Source organism: Dioscorea cayenensis, chromosome 20 (genome assembly GCF_009730915.1).
Source record: "Dioscorea cayenensis subsp. rotundata cultivar TDr96_F1 chromosome 20, TDr96_F1_v2_PseudoChromosome.rev07_lg8_w22 25.fasta, whole genome shotgun sequence".
Lineage (NCBI taxonomy): Eukaryota > Viridiplantae > Streptophyta > Magnoliopsida > Dioscoreales > Dioscoreaceae > Dioscorea > Dioscorea cayenensis.
In genome coordinates, this window is record NC_052490.1 from 2,244,916 (window position 1) to 2,256,146 (window position 11,231).

Here is an 11,231-nt window from a genome sequence, read left to right on the forward strand (position 1 = left end):
GAGTGTCTAGCTTCTTGCTCAAGGACTCAACCTGGGCTGCCAATGATGTGGCTGAATCGATCTCATGAAGTCTGGCTACCTTCTTCTTGCCTCGTGAGTTCCACTGATAACTGTTCATAGCCATCTCTTCAATGTGTTGTCAACATTTTTTTGGGGTTTTACTTCCTAAGGTACCTATTTCTGCGGTATCAAGTAATTGCTTTTTGCTTGGGTTCAAACCAATGTAGAAGGTGTGGTAATCATCCAATTGGGGAATCATTGTTGAGGACATTTCTGTAGGAGATCCTTGAACCTATCCCATGTCTCAAAAAGAGATTAAACTTCTATTTGTATAAAAGAGGATATTTCATTCATGAGCTTCGCAGATTTTCCAGGAGGAAAATATTGAGCTAGGAAAGCTTCCACCATCTCCTCCCAAGTGGTGATCAATACTCTAGGCAACGAATGTAACCATTGCTTTGCTCTCCCCTTCAAAGAAAATGGGAAGGCACTTAACTTGATAGCATCATCCAGGACTCCATTAATCTTGAGCATGTCGTACACTTCCAAAAAATTCTCGATGTGGATGTTAGGATCCTCATCGGCCAAACCATTAAGCTGTTCTGACTACTGTAACATCTGGATAAAGTCTGGCTTGAGCTAAAAACTCTGAGCTACAATCGGTAGACTCACAATGCTAGACTACATGCAAAGAACTGTGGATCGTGCATAATCTGAGAGTGTCCTATGCTGCTCATGTTGTTCAGCCATATTGTCATACCCTTCAACTTCTATCACAGTTTGATTTATCCGTTCTTGTATAAGTTCTTTTCCTCATCCATGCGTTCTCCTTTCAATGCCTAGATCACCTTCAACTAATGTCGAAGGGTTACCTCGGGTTATTACCTAGAGATGAAATCAAAGAAAGAAGGAAAAACAAATTTGAATGATGCAAGAATATGAAAGTGTGAAATAGAAGAAATAATGAATAGCTAAAATAGCAAAGTGCAAGTGCTTCCAAAACGCCTAATCCCCGGCAACGGCGCCAAAAACTTGACATACCACTTGCGTGTGTGTACCGCAAGTGTATGGATCGTTGAAGTAATAAAATTCCCTTTGAGTGGGTAGTCGAATCCAGAGGGAATAGTTACCTAGAAACAAAAGGATTGCTATTTGGCTAGAATAAATACCAATTTGTGATGTTGAATTAAAGAAATCAATGCAAAGAAGAGTAAAAGATTAGAGAAAGCAAGAGGAGTAATGAGAAATAACTGATGGTAAAATGTGGTACTAGGACAATGCTCACCCTACGATTATTATTTCAAGGACAAGACTAATGTTATGTCTCCTTATTGAGGTTTAATGAGTCATGGAAATCCAAAGACACACAGTCCCAAACCCAAAGTCAACCATGACTAGTCCTTTACATTATGCCCCGGCAGGAGGGGATGCTCTCCACGCCTCACACTGTGTATGACTGCATGGATCTCTAAAGATTCTAAGTGATAAACCCTATTTCATAATATAGATCTAACCCTTTCGTCCAGGTGAAAGATCCCTAGTCACGATTAAACCCCAACACTAAGGATTACTTCAACACTTCACTCTATTACTCGCGCAACTAAGGCCCCATTGGAGTTTGTCTCTTAGCAATTCACTCTATCATGACTACAAAGAACTCTTGCAACGTAGAGGTAGGATAAATCACGTTGGAAAAGAAAGGAGATGTTCCGCTACCTCTCGACTCACCCTCTCAACCCTATTCAATCTTGCTAAGTCTAATTCTAATGAAGTTATCACCTTTTCATTGGATTGCCTAGATAGATTCTCAACCCTAGTGTCACTCTAAGGAAAAATCAAATCAACAAGCACATGAGATTAAAACTCAATTAAAACATCATTTAAAGGAAACAAAATATGTGTCAATGAAACAAAATCATCCTAAGGTTTACATGTCCAAGCACCCAGTAGGGATTTAGATCTCCATGGAGCAATAAAAAAACAATTATAAAATCAAAAGTAAGTGCAAGCAATCCATAGAGAAAACCCCCTTATCATCCATGTCGATGTTCTCTAGAAGCCGCCTAGACTTCTACAAAGGTTCCTTGTCAAATCTAGGGCACATCTCGCCTAATCAATGCCAATGAAAAGCTCCCTGAATAGCTCTTCTCCAAAGGAACTCGATGTCAAATTACGTAGAACCGCTCCTAAAACCTAGCAAAAGCCTCTCCAAACCCTAGCCGTGCTCGCCACAAAAGATGGCAAAAGATAGGAAGAAGATCCCCAAATAAAACTCTCAAAGCGGTATTGATAAGGTTGAAATCGGGCATCCACACGAGCGTGTGAAATTTCCACACGACCGTGTGGATTTCTATGTTGCATTTTCCTGCGGGTTGTGAACATTAACTACTATAGTGATTTCAGTGCAGTGTTTCACCATAGTAAACTGCTACAGTACTTGCCTAAGTACTCCCGAAATCATTTTCTTCATCGAGGCCACATGATTGGGCACACATCCATGCGGTAGATTATGTCGTATCTTCAATTAAACCACATTGATGAAGCTCTTAACAATGTTGCACAAGTAAGAATATATGAGAGTGACTGCCTTTGTGCCCCTTCACATTGTGTATTCACTTGAGCATGATGGAGGTTGGTATACACCCATATGTCTATGAGCACAAATTGTGTCTTGACCCTTGTTTGATCCATCAACAATGGCATCTACGATCTACTTTTGCTTTCTTTCTTCCAAACTTGTCTCGACAACCCTAAATGCACAAAAGAAAAAAAACACACACGAATGAGCAATAAAATATGATAAAATTAATGCTCATTATGAGAAAAGTATACTTCATATTACTTATACACGAGCACTTATCAGTTGCATATTACAAACTAGGTCTAATAATATGGTTTGACATTTGAGATAGAGAATTGAGCATGGCACTTTGATTAGAATCATGGATTGAGATATTTGTCATGATTAGTTTTGTCCAAACTAAGTTAACATGAAGAAGCCAAAGTGGGTGTTTGGCATGCTCCTTGTTGACTGGTACATAGTAATTTATAATGTGATTTGATAGATGCTTTAGACATACCCATGCTCAAGATATGGGGTTTAGCCTATGAGTAGTCAGTCTTCTTTACTATTTATCTGTTGTTTCTTAAAATTTGTGTCATGATGTGATATTGATTCAAGCTTTGATTTTTCATGCATTGGATGGACTATAACCGGCTCCTCTAAGTGTGGTTTAGTTGAGTTTTAATAGATGAGAAGATCAGATCTTTAATTTTCATCAGTGGAATATTAAGTGTCTTAAGGATTTCTCAGTAATGGAACCAAGGCATTGAGACGACTGAGACAAGGGCCTCCTCCATTGTGTAATAGAGAAAGAGTGGAGAGATACTTCTTGGAGAAGCAGCAAAGAGAGGAACAAGAGCAAAGAAGAGAAAATGAGGAATAGAGAGGGAGAGAGGAGGAGTGAAGGAGTGAAGAAAAGAGGGGAAAAAACTAGAATGATGCTCAAGTATCCTCTAGCTCTAATCTTATTGCCCCAGCACTTCTAGTTCTACTATTGTGCCTAGTAACCATGGGCAAGCAATGACTGATGTTTATGTTCCACGAGCTCGTTATGTGGTAACCATGAATACCAGAGATTTTAGCTCCATAGTTGCTTCAGAGCTGAGGAATATTTACATGGAACATTGTCACCAAGATGAGAGTCACATGCCAAAATTCAGATGGAGGTATGGAGTTCTTGAGGAGTTTATAATGACATTTGATAATGCCCATGCAGTTCTTAAATATGGTGCAGCAGTTGAGCAATGGAATCGGGAAAGGTTACACTGATACCATATACAATGGTGAGGTTCAGTAGTTGTATGAGGACTTATGAATTATGGAATAACCTGTTTGTATTATCGCTTATGTGCTTAAGATGTTTGTACTCCACCTGGGTGTATTCAGTATGTTGTATTTCTAGTTTGTGGATAAGAATTGCTTTTCTCTTGGCTTGTGTAAAAATTACAAGATTGTTTTGTTCTCTATGTGCTAGAAGTAAGGAAGTCTGAGTACCACAACAACAAAGTAATGTATACTGTATACAACATCATAAATAGGGAATTTGGTTCACTTTGATCACCAGCAGATACCTGATTGTAATTTCAAAAGATTTTTGTGTACTATTGAGCAGGTTTAAAGCAACAGAATAGGTGTTGGAATAAGTAAGTGAATTTAGTGATGTAAGATTGATGCCTGCTGAGGAAATTTCGAGGACGAAATTTTCATAATGGGGAAGGATTGTAATACCCTGAACCTTTGAAAATCTGTAAGAAATTTTATTCAGGGTATTATCTCAATTCCAGTAAGATTTTTCCTGCAGAGAAGTTTTGTTGAGAAACCCAAGTGGAAAGAATAAGGTCCTAAGTGTGAAAGTTTATAAAAAATTTTGGGTTCTAAGTAATAAAAATGGTTTGATCTGTAGTGTATCCGGAAACCAAAGGACTGAAAGGTAAGTTTGCGGGAAACTTTTTTTGGAAATACTATTTCATAATTCGAGGGACCATTGGTGACTTTTTCGGGGCACCTTTTTATAAGAAATTTTTATTTTTCAGGGGACCGACAGGGAATTTTGGCAGAAATTTAAGTTAAGAGATAAGGTGTGGAAATAGCTGGTTTTTATGTGGGCTTTCTTCTTCTTCTTCTTCTTCTTCTTCTTCTTATTCAATGGTTTCAACGATTGTTACGTTGAAAAAGAAAAAGATGAGAGAGAGAGAAAATGAGAGGCTTGAAGAAGAGGATGTGGAGATCGGCGGAGATGAGTGATTCAAGTTTCTTTAGAAAAAAAACCATGTATTTCAAATGGATTTAGCTTGGAATGGAGGATAAATTTTTGGGTTTACTATATATTACTATAGAAACCGGAATTAGGGAACTAAGTGGATAATGATGACTAAGTTAATGATGATGATTATGATGGTGATGATAATGGATGGAGATTAAGTGGTTCAGGTAAGCCAAATTGGTAGAGTTGGGCTTGATCAAAGCAAGTGAAGTGGGCTTGATTTAATTGAGTCATGTTCATTCAATTATCTTGGAGTTGGGTATGGCTAGCCAGGTTGAAATAGATTGGGTTTATTTGGGTTTGAATGAGAGTAAAGAACTGGTTTGGTGTAACCAATTGAGGATTGACTTGATTTGGACTCAATGTGTAATTGAGTTGGGCTGAATTTAGGTTAAGTTGTTTGAGATTGATTTGGGCTTGGTTCAAATTTTGGGATAATGACTTTGGGGTGAACCAATTCAAGGAGAATTGGGTTCCATTGAACCAAGCTAGTTCAAGAGATTTTGTATAACAATTGGAAATTGTTCAATGTTGGTTGGCGAAATTAAACATAATTAAGTGAAGTTAAAATTGGTTCAAATTGGTTCAGAATGGTTTAGCCCAAATTGAGTAGGTTTAAGTGCAATTGGAAACTAGTTTGATTATGCAAGGTCGGGTTTGAACCGATTAGAGTGAGTGGGCCTAATTTGATAGTTAATTATTCATTTGTTGTATTTTATTTTGGGTTCAATTTAGTCATTAGGTTGCATGTTATTTATTTTATTTCCGTTCTCCTATTAGGTGTTGTTCACGCTTGGGAGGGAGTTCTAGGTTTAACAACAAAAGAAGGGGACACTAGGTGAGTTTGTAGGGCTACTCTTTTGAAATAATTGGTTAATTGCCATTATTTTGAAACAAGTACATAATGGCTATTAGTTTGAAATAATTGTTTAATTATTTCATTATATTATGTTTAATAATTTATATTGTTAAAGGATACCTATAATTATTTATGGTTTGCTATGCCATAGCAATCGTATTAGTATATCTGATTCGCAGAATTATACGTTGTTTCAACTGTGGAAAATACATGTACATATTTTTTAATTATTATTTTCAAGTATTTATTTTAATGGTTATGTGTACCTTAACTTTGAGATGATTTGTGAAACCATGTGTGCAAATTAAAATGTTTAAACTGTCAATGCTTGTAGATTTGGTTTTCATTCTTGGTACAGGAATGGTTTCCTGGATATGGACTATGCAGGTTTTATGCATGTCTTGTGCTGCGGAGTTGTCATAGATTTTGATTGTGACTACGTACTTTAGTCCGACACTAGAGTGAGGGTCTAACGGTCCGGCTTGATGGGAGATGGCTTGGTCAACCACCCTGGTCAAGAGGTTCCTAGAGCCATGGATAGGGTTTAGATATGTGAGAAACCTAGGGTAAGAACGCGGGGATCTCAATGGCCAACGTCAAGGTTGCGAATATCTTGATGGTTGTCAACCTAGTCACGATGGCGGATAAGTCAGGGAGTGTTTTTGCTAGATGTCGCTTTTAGGATGGCAGTCTCTCACAAAAATTGTATTTCCTGGGAAAATTGATTTGATAACTATTCATGATGAATTTATGTTTTAAAAGGTCTTTAAAGTTGTATTTTGCCAAATTCTGGTATTTGGGAAAGTTGGGAAATTATTTGAGAAATTGATCTTTATATAGTTTATATGCTATATTTAATTATTTGAAATTATTGATTCACTATCGACCAACTAAAATGTGTTGTAGTTGCAGGAGAAGAACACTACTAGATTACCTATGTGAGTAAAGAGCTAGTCAGGGTTGAGTTCCGGGTTGAAGTGGTTCCCTTTTCTTTCTATGTGTTGGTGTCGCGATCTTGTAGAAGTGGTACAAGCAAATTGGAGTAATTATGTTTGTTGTATTCATATATTTGAACCTGTAGTTTGCTTAAAGGTTGTTAATTTTGTTCTTTAAGACTGATTTGGTTTTTTAAGGGGACAGTTTGCCAGTTAAAATGGATTTTTAACTGATTAGTGCCACTTTTATCTCGGTAGAAGGGGTGGGTGTGACACTTCTGACTTCGGCGAGTCTCAAGATCACTCCGTCTCCTCTATAGACGATTCCCAAGCTAAGAGCACTCCATTTTGATCGCACAATAGCTTTAGGTTTTTATTTTCAGTATCCTGTTATTATCTTTTATTTTATGGACTTTAAAGTTTAGTTAGCAAGGGGAGTCCCGTTATACGTACATTTTCATTTGTTTACTTTTTGTTGTTCTATTTTGGTTTATCTTTTTATTATTTTCATGAGCTTTATTTGTGTGTCTCCGTTCATCTCAGGGATTGTGTGGGTGCTTTGAGTTTGGCAACACGTTGAGAGTAGCAATATCACACTCCGTGTTTGAGAAAGTGTTGTTCTGATGAATAGCAAACATGTTGAGAGGGGCATTATCACTCTCCTTGTTTAGGAAAGTTGAATGCACCTTCTCTTTAAATTTTTTTTCTCTATTGTTGTGATGCATGCCATACATATCTTTGTTTAGGATAATGTAATTTTCAAGTGTGGGGGAGGGTTGCATACTTGTTTCTATGTATGAGTTCTTGCTAATGATCATCTATGATTGGTCTGTGGAAATTGTTAAATTTAGGGGGACATGTGTGTGTTAGTAACTATTGGAACCAAATTGTAGACTCACTTTTACTTTAAAGACCTAATATATAATGACTTTGCCCTAATTATGGAGTCACTTGTTTATAGGACGATAATCTTTTGGCAAATAAAAAAACCTTCGAGGTCAGATTCCTTAATAGGAATGCCCTACCAGTCTAGTTTTGCAATTTTGTTTTTGTAAAAAGATAGTAGGAAGACCTATCGCCCTAGTAGAGGGAAAGCCGCTTTTGAGTAGTCAAATTTTGGGCATTACAAGTGTACATTTGATTACCTACCGGAAGAGAAGGCTACCTCTTGGGTGTATGAAACTACTACCCACCGTTTTTAGTGATATTCAAGTCAAGATGTGTTTGGGTTGCTCCTCAAGACTATGGGGCACTCAATTCAGGGTTGTGCACACACACAAGGTCTTTGAAGTAAACTTGTAGCCTTTTATTGAGCATTCTTGTTTGAACTAACCCTCGTTGTTTTCCATATATTTAAGAATTTTCCATTCTCCTGAGATCAGAAGTGATGCACTCATCTTTTCCATTTTTGAGCGATGTGGTATTGCTTGAGGATAAGTAAACATTCAAGTGTGGGGATATTTAATGAGTGCATTTCATATCATGTTTACTTACCCTCTATTAATCCATTTTCTTGTCTTTTAGGAACTTGGAATGTGGAGCTCGAACCAACTTGGAAGTAAAATCGGGGATGAAATGAGCAAAGAATGAAGATTTTTAGTAAGTTCACAATGGTTCTTTGTCCCACTGATTATCTTAGCCTGAAGGATTACCTAGTGATAATTCATGCAGTGGTGTGCTCTCCAGCCTAGCACAGTCAAAGCATGACTGTGCGCTTTCCTGTGATTATTCCAGTTTAAATATAATTTTTGTCAATCAGGGGAAGCACAATTAGGATGCTCCTAGCATGGTCATGCACTGGCGAAGCAGGGTCAAAACACGACAACGCTCCTCCTCCTAATTCTTCTAAAGGAGCACTTCACTGATTCACTCAGAAATCCAAATAAGATAGCGTGGTTGAAGCACGATAGTGCTTAGACCGTGTCGAGCCAGAAATCAGCATTATGACTCCAGTTTCTAGGGTTCACTCTCATCTTTATTCAGAGATTTTTCTTCTCCACCGGAAGGAGTTCGATGAGGGCAAAGATCAAGCTTCACCACACCATCTTTGGATATCAAGGACGAGTTGGAGGCCCAAGGGAAGTGGGGCTAGCATACAGAGCTCAACTAGGAAGAGTTTCCATGTTGTACCCATCCATAAGGTATTAACCATCCATGGTGCCCCAAGATGTTGAACTATGACGCTTTGCATGCTTTGAATACTCTCTTTTAATGTTCTATAGAGTTCTTTTGGTTTCTTTTATTTAATCTTGTTTTTTCATAACTTGATGTGTTTGATTTGCATAGTTGCTTGGGTAAAACTCGGTGTATGGATTGCCATAGAGGTAGTTACCTTGTGTGATTGCAAAACTTGTTGTGTATGAAACCATAATTACCCTAGCAAAACTTGGTGTATTTGAGAATCATAGATGCATCATTGCTTTTGAGCACACACAAGAACCATAGAATGTACTTCGTAGGCATTAGAATTTAGTCAGCATGCTATAGCTCATAAGAATTTTCTCGAGGTATTGCTCCCTTGTTGTTGAAGCTCTCGATCCTAATCTACCTGTTATCTCCACCTATTCTTTCTTACTTATTTTACTTTACAGTTTAAAATCAACACCTGTTCTTGCTTAACTAGAGATTAGAAGAAGAATTAGTACTTTTAGTCCAATCCCTGATGTTCAACAACCCTACCACTCATGGGGTACCACTGTATTACTTGTGTGCGACCCCGTACACTTGCGGAGAGTGCATCATAATCCCAAAAAAACATAGGATTAGGGTTTTGATTGAAAAATTGGAGACATTACCATATAGGATTTTAGTTCTGCTTAAAAAATAGTAGGCATTAAAAAAACTTAGGATTAGTGGTTTGATTGGAAAAATATGAGGCATTCTGAAAATAAAACATAGGATTAGGGTTTTGAATCAAAAATAGTAGACATTCATAAAAAAACATAAGATTAGAGTTTTGATTGAAAAGTAGGAAACATTACTATAAGAAAATATAGGATTAGGGTTTTGATTCAAAAATAGTAGACATTACAAAAAGAAAACATATGATTACGGTTTTGATTGAAATATAGTAGGTATTTCAAAAATAAAACATAGGATTAGGATTTTGATTAAAAAATGGGAGACATTCCGAAAATAAAACAAGGGGTTAGGGTTTTGTTTTAAAAATAGCAAACATTCTAAAATGAAAAGAAAGGATTGGGCTTTCTATTGAAAAATAGGAGGCATTCCGAAAAGATAACAAAGTATTAGAGGTTTACAGTTTTCATTCAAATACGATAAATAACAAAACTCAAGAAAAGAAAACATAGTATTAGGGATTTGATTGTAAGATAGGAGACATTGCGAAAAGAAAACATAGGATTATCTTCCAATCAAAACCCTAACCCTATTTTTTTCTATGTTGTCTTTTAGAAATGTCCCATATTTTTCGATAAAACCCCTAATCCTTTCTTTTCTATTTGGAATATCTGCTATTTTTAAAACAAAATCCTAATCCTATGATTTCTTCTTGTAATGTCTCCTATTTTCAATCAAAACTCTAAACCTATGTTTTTGAAAATGTCTTATATTTCTTAATCAAAACTACAATCCTATGTTTCTGATTGAAAAATATTCGACAGTCTGAAAAGAAAACACAGGATTAAGGTTTTGATTTAAAAATACGAGACATAATGAGAACCTATAGAAACAATAAGGGAATGTCTCCTATGGAATAGCAGATAGTCAAAATAAGAGACATCAAGAAAAGAAAACATAGGTTAGAGTTTTGATTCAAAACTGATAAATAGGAGACATTACAAAAAGAAAACATAGGTTAGGGTTTTGATTCAAAACAATTAAATTGGAGACGTTAAGAAAAGAAAACATAGGATTTGTCTTTTGTTTGCAAAATAGAAGACATTTCAGAAAGAATACATAGAATTAAAGTTTTCATTCAAATAACGTAGGTATTCCAAAAAGAAAACATAGGATTAGAGTTTTAAATGAAAAATAGGAGATATTCATATAAGAAAACACAGGATTCTCGTTTTGATTAAAAAATATTACACATCAATATAAAACATTAAAGCTTAGGATTAGGGTTTTGATTTAAAAATAGAAGATATTCTGTAAAGAAAACATAGGATTAGGATTTTGATTGAAAAATATGAGACATTTTGAAAAGAAAACATAGAATAAGGGTTTTGATTGAAAAATACGAGACATTACTCTAAGAAAACATTGGATTAGGGTTTTGATTAAAAATAGTAGACATTCTAAAAATAAAACATAGGATTTTGGTTTTGCATGATTAATATGTGACATTTCGAAAAGAAAACATATGATTTGGGTTTTGATTAAAAACAAAAAAATAGGAGACATTTCCAAAATAAAACATCACATTAGGGTTTGATTCAAAAATAGTATACATTCCCAAAAGAATAAATATTATTAGGGTTTTGAGTAAAAAATTATTTCAAAAAGAAAACATAATATTATGGTTTTCATTGAAAAATATGAGACATTACGAAAAAAAAGATATATGATACTTGTTTTGATTAAAAAATACGAGACATTCTGAAAACAAAATAAAATGATTGTAGTTTTGATTAAAAAATACTAGACATT

The 11,231-nt window shown here is 35.8% G+C and overlaps 1 non-coding gene across 1 annotated transcript; it reads left to right on the forward strand.

The window, feature by feature from the left end:
• The first annotated feature begins 253 nt into the window (after positions 1–253).
• LOC120252067 lies at positions 254–360 on the forward strand. Its single transcript, XR_005533618.1, has one exon. It is a non-coding gene; the product is annotated as a small nucleolar RNA R71 (small nucleolar RNA).
• The last annotated feature ends 10,871 nt before the right edge of the window (positions 361–11,231 follow it).